A 14622-nucleotide genomic window follows, 5' to 3' on the forward strand; every position below is an offset into this window, starting at 1 on the left:
AAAGGTTTTTTAGACTCAAAACAGCGGTTGAGTTCGGGGTTCGCGCTTGGTGCTGTCTGGAGCCTGCCGTCGTCATGTGGTCTCCGGGCGCTGCAAGGGCGTCGTCCAGGTTTGAGTACCCCAAAGTTAAAGTCTCTGTTTGGGTACTTTACCTTGCAGGGATGATTCTTCGTCGCCAGTTGCCAGTTTGAGTTGGTGTACAGATATTTGAAGGTCGGCTGAGGCTGAAGGCCTGATAATTCAAAGCCTCCCCTCAGTTCGTCTCCTCAGTTGGTCTTCTTCAGCCGGTCTTCCTCGGGTGGCCTTCCTTCCAGTGGTCTTCCCTCCTCGCCTCGTCGCGTCCCGCCTCGCCTGGCCTGAATTTTCCGTGTCCGCCCAACCCGGTGCCGGGGCTAGTTCCAGATGGAGTGGGAAAAAGGCACGGGCAAAGGCCAGGGGGTAAGTGCAGGACGGGGAAAGAGCGGCAGCCACAAGGGCGAGGGGCCGAAGAGCAGCAGCACCGGGACGGCACAGCACACCAACCAACAAAAGAACACACCGATTGCTACCCGGGGGCCTTCAATTATACCTTTGTCGAAAACCCTTATCTGCGCGCCAAATCAGGTTAGTTCTTTGTTTAAATCTTGGCGGGCTATTTTAAATAATGGTAGCAATCCATACTAACTGTTTTTAGATGGCCGGTAATCGCATCTACCGGCCCGATAATTGACTTGTATTGTCATGAAAGTTCCTTGATGGGCCTGTCCGGATCCGATGGTTCTGTTAATCTGTTTCTGATAATATATGTAGATTGCTTGATGGCCTTAACTATCGGCCTAAACTGAATTTAGATTTGTCTCCAATTCGGTCTAATGCATAATTCAGAGTCCTGTCTGGTTTCAAAATACAAAGTCTCTCTTCACAGACACTGCAGCTTTGGTTTCGATCCACAAGCTGTCTGCGCTGCAGAGTCCATTTTAAAATCTCACAGGCTTTCTGCCACGAGGCACGGATGCCATCTTGGGTACCCTTTTTGATTTAAAATGTCCACGCAGGGTCCCGTTTTATTAATAACAGCCTTCGGGGAAATGCAGAAATTTTGCAAATCTTACACTGGGCGGTGGGTAGGGGCCCGAAGTAATCAATCTGGATCAACTGCCATGGTCCCTCTACCCTCCTGATGTGTCCCAAAGATACCTCCCTTTTCTGGGGGTCAGGGTTATTGGCAGCACACACCAGACAGCCGGCACAGAACTCGCGGACATGTTCCCTCAGTCCTGGCCACCATCCTGCCTGTTCCACCCACTGCCAGGTGGCCTCAGGCCCGGGATGCCCCACTCCTGGACCCTCATGGGCCAGTTGGAGGAATTCCCTTCAGTGCTGCTGCGGCACTACCCATTGCTCCCCCCTGAACAGCATGCCTTCCTTGATGGTGATGGCTGCTGTACCGTATGGGCCCTCTACTTTCTCTCCTTTTGTGAGCGCGTTCAAGACGGCTCTGAGGATGGGATCCCGTACCTGGGCCTGCTTTAGTTCCGGGACCAAAGCTACCCACTGTGTGCCTCCCTTGTCCCAGATTGCGGCTACTTAACCTGTCCGGTAGGGGTCCCAAAACTCTCCTTTCCTAGCTCCCTGCTTGGCCAATTCATCTGACTTTTGGTTGCCCTCCCGCATGAGTTCTGTCTTTGAATGGGCTTTAACCTTATGGATATAGACCTTCCCTTCCTCCCCTATGGCTGTCATGATTTTCTCCAGTAGAGGCTTGATTACCAGGGGTCTCTCGTCAGCGGAGGTGTATCCACGACGGGACCAGATGGCCAGGTATTCCATACACGAATTGCATGTGAACATGCTGTCTGAGCAAATCGTGTACGGGGTAGGGAATTTCTCAGGATGTGTAACCACGTACACTACCGCGGACAGTTCAGCCTGCTGGGCGCTCATGCTGCTGGGGAGTTTAATTGCCAGGGCAATGTCCGCCCCTGGGTGATAAACTCCACACCCTGTGAGTCGTTTCCCAGCAGATACTGTGCTCGAACCGTCTACATAGATTTTGTGGCCTGTGGGGTGTATCCCGGCCCGAAAACCTATGTTGACTTGCCATACTCCTTCAGTGGGACACCGGTGGGCCGTCCCTGGATAAATCATGTTGGCTGCGAGCTTCGGCTCGCAGAGACCTTTCACCCTTAGGTCCATCTGGGAGAGAAGCAGGGTCCAGCGAGCAATGCGGGCACTGCTCACTGTCCCATCTTTAATTCTCCCATCTAGGTGCATTTGGGTGGGCGTGTGATCGGTGAGGAGGCTAATGGGCCTCTTTTGCTGGTTAAAGAGGGGATTAACACAATTGAAAGGAAGGATATTAGCTCTGATGATGTGGAATCTGTATGGATAGAACTGAGAAATACCAAGGGGCAGAAAACGTTAGTGGGAGTGGTATATAGACCTCTAAACAGTAATGCGGAGGTTGGGGATGGCATTGAACGGGAAATTAGAGAAGCGTGCAATAAGGGCATAGCAGTTATCATGGGTGACTTTAATCTACATATAGATTGGGTTAACCAAATTAGTAACAATACTGTGGAGGAGGAATTCCTGGAGTGCATACGGGATGGTTTCCTGGACCAATATGTCGAGGAACCAACTAGAGATCAGGCCATCTTAGACTGGGTATTATGTAATGAGAAAGGATTAATTAGCAATCTTGTTGTGCGAGGCCCCTTGGGTCGGAGCGATCATAATATGATCGAATTCTTCATTAAGATGGAGAGTGAAATAGTTGACTCAGAGACTAGGGTCCTGAATTTAAATAAAGGAGACTATGATGATATGAGGTGCGAGTTGGGTAGGATTGATTGGGGAATGTCACTCAAAGGGTTGATGGTGGATGGGCAATGGCAAACATTCAAAGATCGCATGGATGAACTACAGAATTTGTTCATCCCAGTTTGGCATAAAAATAAAACAAAAAAGGTGACTCAACCATCGCTAACAAGGGAAATTAGGGATAGCACAAGATCCAAGGAGAGGACATATAAATTTGCCAGAAAAAGCAGTAAACCTGAGGATTGGGAGCAGTTTAGGATCCAACAAAGGAGGACAAAGGGATTAATTAAGAGGGGGAAAATAGAGTATGAGAGTAAGCTTGTATGGAACATAAAAACTGACTGTAAAAGCTTTTATAGATATGTGAAGAGAAAAAGATTGGTAAAGTCAAGCGTACGTCCCTTGCAGTCAGAATCAGGGGAATTTATAATGGGGAACAAATAAATGGCAGACAAATTAAATACATTCTTTGGTTCTGTCTCCACAAAGGAGGACACAAATAACCACCCAAAGATGTCGGGGAACATAGGGTCCAACGAAAGGGAGGAACTGATAGAAATCAGTATTTGTAGGGAAATGGTGTTAGGGAAATTGATGGGATTGAGGGCCGATAAATCCCCTGGACCTGATAATCTATATCTTAGGGTACTTAAGGAAGTGGCCCTAGAAATAGTGGATGCATTGCTGGTCATCTTCCAGCATTCGATGGAATCTGGAACAGTACCCATGGATTAGAGGGTAGCTAATGTTACCCCACTATTCAAAAAAGGTGGTAGAGAGAAAACAGGGAATTACAGACCGGTAAGCCTGACATCGGTAGTGGGAAAAATGCTAGAGTCCAATATAAAGGATGTAATAGCAGAGCACTTGGAAAAAAGTGACAGGATCGGATAAAGTCAACATGGCTTTACAAAAGGTAAATCGTGCTTGACTAATCTATTTGGAATTTTTTGAGGATGTAACTGGTAAAATAGATAAAGGAGAACCAGTGGATGTGGTGTATTTGGATTTTCAAAAGGCTTTCGATAAGGTCCCGCATAAGAGATTAGTGTATAAAATTAAGGCACATGGGATTGGGGGGAAGGTATTGACTTGGATAGAGAACTGGTTGGCAGACAGAAAGCAAAGAGTTGGAATAAACGGCTCTTTTTCCGAGTGGCAGGCAGTGGCTAGTGGGGTACCGCAGGGATCAGTCCTTGGACCCCAGCTATTCACAATATATATTAATGATCTGGACGAGGGAACTAGATGTAATATCTCCAAGTTTGCAGACGACACAAAGCTGGGTGGGCGTGTGTGCTGTGAGGAGGATGCCGAGAAACTCCAGTATGATTTGGACAGGTTGGGTGATTGGGCAGAAGCATGGCAGATGCAATATAACGTGGATAAACGTGAGGTTATCCACTTTGGTGTCAAGAACAGGAAGGCAGATTATTATCTGAATGGCAATAGATTGGGAGAAGCGGAAGTGCAACGAGACCTGGGCGTCCTTGTGCACCAGTCGCTGAAAGTAAGCATGCAGGTGCAGTAGGCAGTTAAGAAGGCAAATGGTATATTGGCCTTCGTAGCGAGAGGGTTTGAGTACAGGAACAAGCATGTCTTGCTGCAGTTGTACAGGGCCTTGGTGAGGCCACATCTTGAGTATTGTGTGCAGTTTTGGTCGCCTTATCTGAGGAAGGATGTTCTTGCCATGGAAGGAGTGCAGCGAAGATTCACCAGGCTGATACCTGGGATGGCAGGAATGACATATGAAGAGAGATTGGATCGATTGGGCTTGTACTCGCTGGAGTTTAGAAGAATGAGAGGGGATCTCATCGAAACTTATAAAATTCTAATAGAACTAGACAGACTAGATGCTGGAAGGATGTTCCCGATGGACGGGGAGTCCAGAACCAGGGGTCACAGTCTAAGGTTAGGGGTAAACCATTTAGGACAGAGATGAGGAGGAATTGCTTCACCCAGAGAGTGGTGAACCTGTGGAATTCTCTGCCAAAGAAGGCAGTAGAGGCCAATTCATTAAATATATTCAAGAAGGAGTTGGATACATTTCTTAAGGCTGAAGGGATTAAGGGATATGGAGAGAAGGTAGGAACAGGGTACTGAAATTGGATGATCAGCCATGATCACAATGAATGGCAGAGCAGGCTCGAGGGGCCGAATGGCCTACTCCTGCTCCTATCTTCTATGTTTCTATGTTTCTTCTCGCACAGCCAGCCCTAGGAATTTTACTTCCTGTTGGCCGACCTGTACCTTCTTGGGTTTACTTTAAAACCTTCCTGTCTGAGCAACTTCAACAGTTCAGCCAGTAGTGGACCGTGTTCCTCTCCTTCATCGGTGAATAGGAGCAGGGCACCCACATACTGACTAACTGTCGGGGTCGGCTGAAGCCTTTTAAACAGTGCCATACACTGGTGGAAAATACTGGGGCTATTGTGGAACCCCTGTGGTAGGTAGTTCCAGGTGTATTGTTGGCCTTTAAATGTGAAGGCGAACTTGTACTGGTCCTCTCTCCATAGAGGGATGGACCAAAACCCGTTGGAAATATTCAGCACCATGAAGGTGGTCGCAGAGGCTGGAATACTTCCAATGAGGTCAGTGACAGCTGCGACCATGGGTGCACAGGCGGGGATGTTTCTATTGAGTACCCGATAGTCCACTGTGGCTCTCCAGGAGTTGTCCGGTTTCCTAACCGGCCACAGTGGTGAGTTTACGTGGGTGGCTATCGGTCTCAATACCTCCTGTTTGACCAGAGAGGTCATGGCTATTTCCATGTCTGCCTCCGCCTCTTTGGGGAAATTATACTGCTTCTGTGGTCGGGTCATGGGGTCCCCGTCTACATTAACTTCGATCACGTTCACCCTCCCACAACCATCCTTGTGAGTGGCAAATGCGCCGAGGTGTGCTGGCACAAATGCCTGGTACTCCACTGGAGTGTTACTGACCATTTGTTCGAGGTCATAACCCTCCTTGGGTTTTAGGGTACACAAGGTCCCCTTGACCTGTTTCTCTGGGATAACTGCCACTTCACTTTCTTTGCTGGTGCATGTTCCCCACAGACAGTGGTTCCTAAGATCCACTAGAATCCTGTGGCCTATGATAAAATCAGCCCCCAGGATCCCTTTCCCTTCCTGCTCCGACTTCATTAAAACACAAGTACACTTGGTGTGGAGTGCTCCCAAATGAATGGACAGCAGGATAGAGAACAAGCCAACCTGCTCGTTACCTGTGAACCCCACTAAGTTGTATGGGACCCCGTTAGACAGAGGTGAGGTGGCGGGGTTATCTGAATAGACGATGGTGCTCGATGCTCCCGTGTCCAACAGATAGGTCCCTTTCACCTTTTCCACCTCCATCTTAACAAGCGGTCTTTTCCATACATTGTACTCAAGGGGACACAGATATGACTAGAGCCAGCGCAGCCTGTCTAAGTCTGTGTTAACTGGGGGGCAAATGGAGTTAAAGCACTTGTGGCTGTGGCTACCCTCCCTGGGCCAGCCAACAAAACTCGAAGTGCAGCTACTAACGAATCAACTGTGGGGGGAGAGGTCGGTGTTTCTGTCTTTGGGGCAGGAGCTGGGGAATTATTTCCTACACTCTCCTTCCAAGTATTTCTACAGTCCCTTCTCCAATGCCCACTTTTCCCGCATCCGAAGCAGTTACGCCTCGTATCGGAAGGGTTACCCCCTTCCTGGTGCCATTCCTTCTTACTTTGGCTTGGTTTTAACTCGTGAACCTTCCCTTTTGTTTGTGGTTCTTCTGCCCCTCTACTGTTGCGGTAAGCCAGGGTCAGTTGTCTGACCACTGTCTCCTCGGTGACTTGGGGGCCTTTTGGGTCGAACCACAGCTCAGCCTTGGCTCTGATCCGTGACAAGCTGTTTGCCACCAGACTTCGGAGCCAGTGGGCCAGCTCGTCCTGGTTCAAGTTAGTTCGGTCGAGATCCCCATTACAGGCACTCCTGTACACAGGCCACAGCCTGTCTGCGAAAGCCTGTGGGGTCTCCCCTGCTAACTGTGTAGTCTTCTCCACCCGGGAGAACGGACTGCCATCGTTCATCCCCATCGCCTCCAGAACTTGATCCCGGATGGCAGCGTACCCTCCTTGTCCCTTCTTGCACTCAGCAGAGAGGGACTGGTACAGCTTGCCATCCAAAGAGAACAGAAGCATCTTGGCCATCTCTGAGTCATCGCATTCATTAATGCCTGCTGCTTGTTCCACTTCCATAAAGTGGACTGAGGGGTCTCCCTTTTGGTTGAGTTTGTTCAGGTGGCTTATCATAGCCCTAAGCTGTTGGGTACCGTGGAGAATCACAAATTGGCTTTCAATGGGCCCCTGGCCCCCACCACTTCCGGGTGGGCCAAACTTCTGCTGCCGAGCCGGGCACATCAGTCCCGGCTCTGACCTTTCCTGCATTTGTTTGCCCACTTCACCCTGCTGCCAAACCGAGTCAAAACCCGGCGCCACAGGTGGTGGTGTTGTGCACTCCTCCCTGCCCTCCCTAAAGATTGCTTGTCCCTCCTGCTGTCTTCACAAAGGAGGACACAAATAACCCCCCAGAGATGTCGGGGAACATAGGGTCTGATGAAAGGGAGGAACTGAAAGAAATCAATATTTGTAGGGAAATGGTGTTAAGGAAATTGATGGGATTGAAGGACGATAAATCCCTAGGGCCTGATAATCTTCATCCTAGGGTACTTAAGGAAGTGGCAATAGTAGATGCATTGCAACATTCGATGGAATCTGGAACAGTACCCATGGATTGGAGGGTAGCTAATATTACCCCACTATTCAAAAAAGGTGGTAGAGAGAAAACGGGGAATTACAGATCGGTAAGCCTGACATCGGTAGTGGGGAAAATGTTCGAGTCCATTATAAAAGATGTAATAGCAGTGCACTTGGAAAACAGTGACAGGATCGGACAAAGTCAACATGGATTTACAAAGGGTAAATCGTGCTTGACTAATCTACTGGAATTTTTTGAGGATGTAACTGGTAAAATAGATAAGGGAGAACCAGTAGATGTGGTGTATTTGGACTTTCAGAAGGCTTTTGATAAGGTCCCGCATAAGAGATTAGCGTGTAATGTTAAGGCACATGGGATTGGGGGCAAGGTACTGACTTGGATAGAGAACTGGTTGGCAGACAGAAAGCAAAGAGTTGGAATAAATGGGTCTTTTTCCAAGTGGCAGGCAGTGACTAATGGGGTAACGCAGGGATCGGTCCTTGGACCCCAGCTATTCACAATATATATTAATGATCTAGACAAGGGAACTAGATGTAATATCTCCAAATTTGCAGACGACACAAAGCTGGGTGGGCGTGTGTGCTGTGAGGAGGATGCCGAGAAACTCCAGGATGATGTGGACAGGTTGGGTGATTGGGCAGAAGCATGGCAGATGCAATATAACGTGGATAAATGTGAGGTTATCCACTTTGGTAGCAAAAACAGGAAGGCAGATTATTATCTGAATGGCAATAGATTGGGAGAAGGGGTAGTGCAATGAGATCTGGGTGTCCTTGTGCACCAGTCGCTGAAGGTAAGCATGCAGGTGCAGCAGACGGTTAAGAAGGTAAATGGTATGTTGGCCTTCATAGCGAGGGGGTTTGAGTACAGGAACAAGCATGTCTTGCTGCAGTTGTACAGGGCCTTGGTGAGACCACATCTTAAGTATTGTGTGCAGTTTTGGTTGCCTTATCTGAGGAAGGATGTTCTTGCCATTTAAGGAGTTCAGCGAAGATTCACCAGGCTGATAACTGGGATGGCAGGAATGACGTATGAGGAGAGATTGGATCGATTGGGCTTGTACATGCTGGAGTTTAGAAGAATGAGAGGGGATCTCATCGAAACTTATTGATATACCTATCAATTCATCCAATGAAAAGCGACGAGTTAAGATAGTAACTATAGGTTTTTATTGGCTAAATAACAGAGCCCACCCTCGTGGGTGATCGGGTCCAACAAGGAGGAATACCAGCCAGTCGACCACCTTTATACCTGGGCAAGCAGGCGGAGCCATGGGCGGAGTCAGCTGTGGTCAGCCCAGGTATAACAGCGTGACAAGAGGTGACCTTGTGTAGTGATACAACAGTGTAAACAGTGATAACCATAGTGTAACGATAGTGAACGATAAAAGTGGTTTACCACATTCACCCCTTGTTTAAATTTGAGTCCGGCGGGGTGAAGTGTACTACCAGTTCGGGTATGTCAGTCTGTCCGGAGGCCTCGTAAGTCTTTCTGATCGGCGCAGCAGCGGCGGCGGTGGTGCAGTATCCGATGTTAATGCTGGTGTCTGCGTGGTCGGTGAAGGCTCGTGGGGTTCCGGCATGCCGTCTACCTGGGCTGGATTTGGGGGGGTGGTGGGGGGTAACGGTGGTGTCTCAGGGGTGCCCGAGGGTGCAAGGTCTCGTAAGGAGACTGTGTCCTCCCGCCCGTCTGGGTATGCCACATAGGCGTACTGGGGGTTGGCGTGCAGGAGGTCCACCCTCTCGACCAGGGGGTCCGTTTTATGGGCCCTCACGTGCTTTCGCAGCAAGACTGGCCCCGGAGAAGTCAGCCATGTTGGTAGCGAGGTTCCCGTAGTCGACTTCCTGGGGAAAACAAACATTCGTTCATGGGGGGTGGCGTTAATGGCCGTGCAAAGCAGTGACCGGATGGAATGCAGCGCTGCCGGGAGGACTTCCTGCCAGCGAGAGGTTGGGAGGCCCTTAGACTTTAAGGCTAAGAGAACGGCCTTCCAGACAGTCGCGTTCCCTCTTTCCACCTGGCCGTTCCCTCGGGGGTTGTAGCTGGTGGTCCTGCTTGCAGCAATTCCTCTCGCTAGTAGGAACTGGCGAAGTTCCTCGCTCATGAAGGATGAGCCCCGGTCGCTATGTATATAGTTCGGGAACCCGAACAAGGCGAAGAGGTCGTTCAGGCATTTGATGACCGTGGTAGTGGTCATGTCTGGGCAGGGGAAGGCAAAGGGGAAACTGGAGTACTCATCAATGATGTTGAGGAAGTGCACATTACGGTCAGAGGACGGGAGGGGCCCCTTAAAATCGATGCTCAAGCGCTCGAAGGGGCGGGTGGCCTTGATCAGGCTTGCTCTGTCCGGCCTAAAGAAATGCGGTTTGCACTCGGCACAGGTCTGGCAGTTCCTGGTCATGGTCCTGACCTCCTCGATGGAGTAGGGCAGGTTGCGGGCCTTAATGAAGTGGTAAAGTCTGGTGAACCCGGGGTGGCAGAGGTCGTTGTGGAGGGTCTGCAGTCTATCAATTTGCGCGTTGGCGCATGTACTTCGTGATAGAGCATCTGGGGGTTCATTCAGTTTACCAGGCCGGTACAAGATATCATAATCATAGGTGGAGAGCTCGATTCTCCACCTCAAGATCTTGTCGTTCTTGATTTTGCCCCTCAGCTTGTTATTAAACATAAAAGCGACCGAACGCTGGTCGGTGAGGAGGGTAAATCGTTTGCCTGCCAGGTAATGCCTCCAGCATCGTACTGCCTCCACGATCGCCTGGGCCTCCTTCTCGACCGAAGAGTGTCGGATCTCAGGGCCCTGGAGGGTCCTTGAGAAGAAGGCCACAGGTCTCCCCGCCTGGTTAAGGTTTGCAGCTAGGGCGAAGTCGGATGCATCGCTCTCCACTTGGAAAGGGATAGACTCATCCACCGCGTGCATTGTGGCCTTAGCAATGTCTCCCTTTATGAGGGAGAAGGCCGCACACGCTTCTGCCATCAGGGGGAAGGAGGTGGACTTCATGAGGGGTCTGGCTTTGTCCGCATAATTCGGCACCCATTGGGCATAGTAGGCGAAGAGCCCCAGGGTTCTCTTCAGCGCCTTTGGGCAGTGGGGGAGGGGAAGCTCCATGAGGGGACGCATTCTTTCGGGGTCGGGGCCGATGGCTCCGTTCTCTACTACGCAGCCGAGGATGGCAAGACGCGGGGTGTTAAACACACATTTCTCCTTATTGTAAGTGAGGTTCAGCCGTTGGGCCGTACGGAGGAATTTCTCCAGATTAACATCGTGGTCCTGCTGGTCGCGGCCGCAGATGGTGACGTTATCTAGATAAGGGAACATGGCCTGCAGCCCGTTCTGGTCAACCATGCGGTCCATCTCCCTTTGGAAGACCGAAACCCCATTGGTGATGCCGAAGGGAACCCTTTGGAAGTGGTAGAGGCGGCCATTCGCCTCGAAGGCGGTATACTGGTGGTCCTCAGGGCGGATAGGGAGTTGGTGATCGGCCGACTTAAGGTCGACGGTAGAGAATACCCGGTACTGTGCAATCTGATTGACCATATCAGATATGTGGGGAAGGGGGTATGCGTCCAGCTGGGTGTACCGGTTTATGGTTTGGCTGTAGTCGATGACCAGGCGGTTTTTATTGCCGGTCTTAATGACTACGACCTGGGCACACCAGGGGCTGTTGCTCCTCTCGATGATGCCCTCCTTCAGGAGACGCTGCACCTCAGAGCTAATAAAAGCTCTGTCCCCGGCGCTGTACCGCCTGCTCTTGGTGGCGACGGGTTTACAGTCGCGGGTGAGGTTAGCGAACAGGGAGGGGGGCAGGACCTTGAGGGTGGATAGGCCGCAGGTGGTATGCAGTGGGCGGTTTAAAGGCTGCTGGTTGTCGACTGTGAGTGGGGGGAGGGGTCCACCGTATGCCAAAGTGACACTTTGAAGGTGGGATTGGAAGTCCAGCCCTAGTAGGACGGCAGCGCAGAGCTGGGGCAGGACGAGGAGTTTAAAATTTTTATACTCCGTGCCCCTAACCGACAGGGTCACAACACAGTAGCCGCTGATGTCTGTAGAATGGGACCTCGACGCCATCGAGATCCGGTTGCGCGTTGGCCGGACAGTGAGGGAGTAGTGGCTCACCGTGTCTGGATCGATGAAACTCTCCGTGCTTCCGCTGTCGAACAGGCAGGTCATGGCGTGGCCGTTTACTTTGATGTCCATCATCAACTTGGACAGGTGATGCGGGCGAGCTTGGTCCAGTGTGACGGAGGCTAGTGTATGGCTGAGCGAGCTGCTGTAGTCTGCGGGTGAGGCGGTGGTCGGGTCTGGAGACAAGGTGGCGGTCGAGTGTGGTGGACAAAATGGCGGCGCCCACGACGTTGAATAAAATGGCGGAGAAGATGGCCGCTCCCACAACTCACATGAGGCACTGCTGGCATCGGTGGCCTTGATCAAAGATGGCCGCCCCCACGACTCACACGAGGGGATACTGGCATCTGTGGCCTTGATGAAAGATGGCCGCCTCCACAACTCGCATGAGGCACTGCTGGCATCTGTGGCTCTCCCCCTGCAGGCCTTCGCGAAGTGGCCTTTCTTGTGGCAGTCGGAGCAAGTCGGGTTTCTTGCAGGGCAGCACGTCCTCGGGTGTTTCGCCTGGCCACAGAAGAAGCACCCGGTGGCCCGATCGCGGGGCTCCGATGTCGCAGCCGGTACCGGGGGTGGCGGTCCCGATCGGTTCTGGGATGCCGACGCTGAGGTAGGTCCCGGAGGCGGCGTTGTGAGGGGTATTGCGGCCGGGGTCGGGCCCGAGTCCCAGGGTCGCGCAGCACAGTACCTGGAGTACGCCTCGAGGTCCCGATGGGCCACTTCCAGAGAGCGAGCGAGGGCTGCAGTTGTATTCAGGTCGAGGTCCTTTGATTCTAGCAGTCTTTGCCGTGAGTAGTCGGACTGAAGGCCTTTCACGAAGGCATCGCGGATATTCCCTTCAGTATTTTCTGCAGCCGTTACAGCTTTAAAGTCACAGTCCCTGCCGAGTGTTTGTAGCGCCCGTAAAAATTCATCTTCAGACTCTCCTGGCTGTTGCGAGCGGGATCTTAGGAGATGTCTGGCATACATAGAATTTACCGGGCTCCGGTACTGCTCTTTCAGTAGGTTGAGGGCGTCCTCGTATGTAGCAAGGTCCCGGATGAATGCAAATACTTTAGGGCTCACCTGGGTGGTCAGAACTCTTAGTTTGGATCCCGGAGGCACGCCGGATTCTCCCAGGTAGGATTCGAAACAGCTCAGCCAGTGTTCGAAGTCGAGGGCTGAGTTCGCTGCCTATGGGTTTAGATCCAGGTACGGAGGTCGGAGGGCTCGCAGCCAGGCCGGCTGCTGTGGCTGTTGTAGCTGGCCGTTTGGCTGGTCATTTGGCTGCTCCGATCCACTCATTTCAAAATTTAGCCAATAAAATTGATATACCTATCAATTCATCCAATGAAAAGCGACGAGTTAAGATAGTAACTATAGGTTTTTATTGGCTAAATAACAGAGCCCACCCTCGTGGGTGATGGGGTCCAACAAGGAGGAATACCAGCCAGTCGACCACCTTTATACCTGGGCAAGCAGGCGGAGCCATGGGCGGAGTCAGCTGTGGTCAGCCCAGGTATAACAGCGTGACAAGAGGTGACCTTGTGTAGTGATACAACAGTGTAAACAGTGATAACCATAGTGTAACGATAGTGAACGATAAAAGTGGTTTACCACATTTATAAAATTCTAACAGGACTAGACAGACTAAATGCTGGAAGGATGTTCCCGATGGTCGGGGAGTCCAGAACCAGGGATCACAGTCTAAGGATAAGGGGTAGGCCATTTAGGACAGAAATAAGGAGGAATTTCTTCACCCAGAGAGTGGTGAACCTGTGGAATTCTCTACCACAGAAGGCAGTAGAGGCCAATTCATTAAATATATTCAAGAAGGAGTTGGATATATTTCTCAAGGCTAAAGGGATCAAGGGGTATGGGGAGAAAGCAGGGACTGGGTACTGAATTTGACTGATCAGCCATGATCGCATTGAATGGCGGAGCAGGCTCGAGGGGCCGAATGGCCTACTCCTGCTCCTATCTTCTATGTTTCTATGCCCAACCGGGTTGGTCCGCGGCACCACAGGTGACGTCTGAACAGTTTCCCCTTCTACTTCCATGTCCACCCGGGCCGCACCCGGGCTCACTAGGCATACTATGCCTTTTGCGCTGGACAGAGCAAGTTTTAAACTGTTGATCTGCTTTTGACAGGGGCCGTGATCTCCTGCTTCAAAATCCCTAGTGCTTGCTACTTTATAAGCTGCCTTCACATCGCTGATCTTTTCCTCCTGTTCTTTTAACTGTCTGGTTGGGCGAGCATTCTCCTCTTTCAATACTAACTCATTGCTTTTAGCCTCGGTGACTTGACACCAAAAATACTCATGTCTGTTTCTGTGTTTCTCCGCTAGCTGTAATTTTTCCTGACTTTGGGCCTGTAATTCCTGCAATAATCCTTCTCTTGCTATAGCTCTTGCTTGAGACAGTTTGGTTGCCTCCTGTAGCTCTTCTGTTAGCATCTTAATGTGCTGATCTAAAAGCTGGATCTGTCGTAGGGCACAGACCAACCAGATGGCCTTCTCCACCAACTTCTTATGATCCCTGCTCTCAGTCCATTTGGCTGCAGCGTCCATGGGACGCTCAGTGCGCAACAGACTGGTCACGCATTTCTTGGTGATATTCACCTTCTCAAAAATGTAAGAGGAAATCCTCTCTTCCATCTTCGTTCTTTCGTCAAACACAGGGTCTATTGCATTACATCCCTTTTGCCAAAGTCCTGCCGCGGTCGCCATTTTCTGTAAGGGGTGGTGTGTGTGGTCAGCTTTGCCTCTGACTCCTGAGCAGTTCGAATCGCTCCCACTCCCTTGGTTCTAGACCTGGACTTATTTGGGGGTTGTAATGAAATTGCAGCAAACAACTGAATTTGATACAAGAACTTTGGTTTTTATTTGAGACAAGAATATATACACAACACAACATTCTTATTACTCTAAAAGGGGGAACACTTCGGAATATGAGAGGGAGAATGACAATAGACAAAAT

Source organism: Somniosus microcephalus, chromosome 6 (assembly GCF_052327205.1).
Source record: "Somniosus microcephalus isolate GS21.2 chromosome 6, FLI_Smic_1.0, whole genome shotgun sequence".
Lineage (NCBI taxonomy): Eukaryota > Metazoa > Chordata > Chondrichthyes > Squaliformes > Somniosidae > Somniosus > Somniosus microcephalus.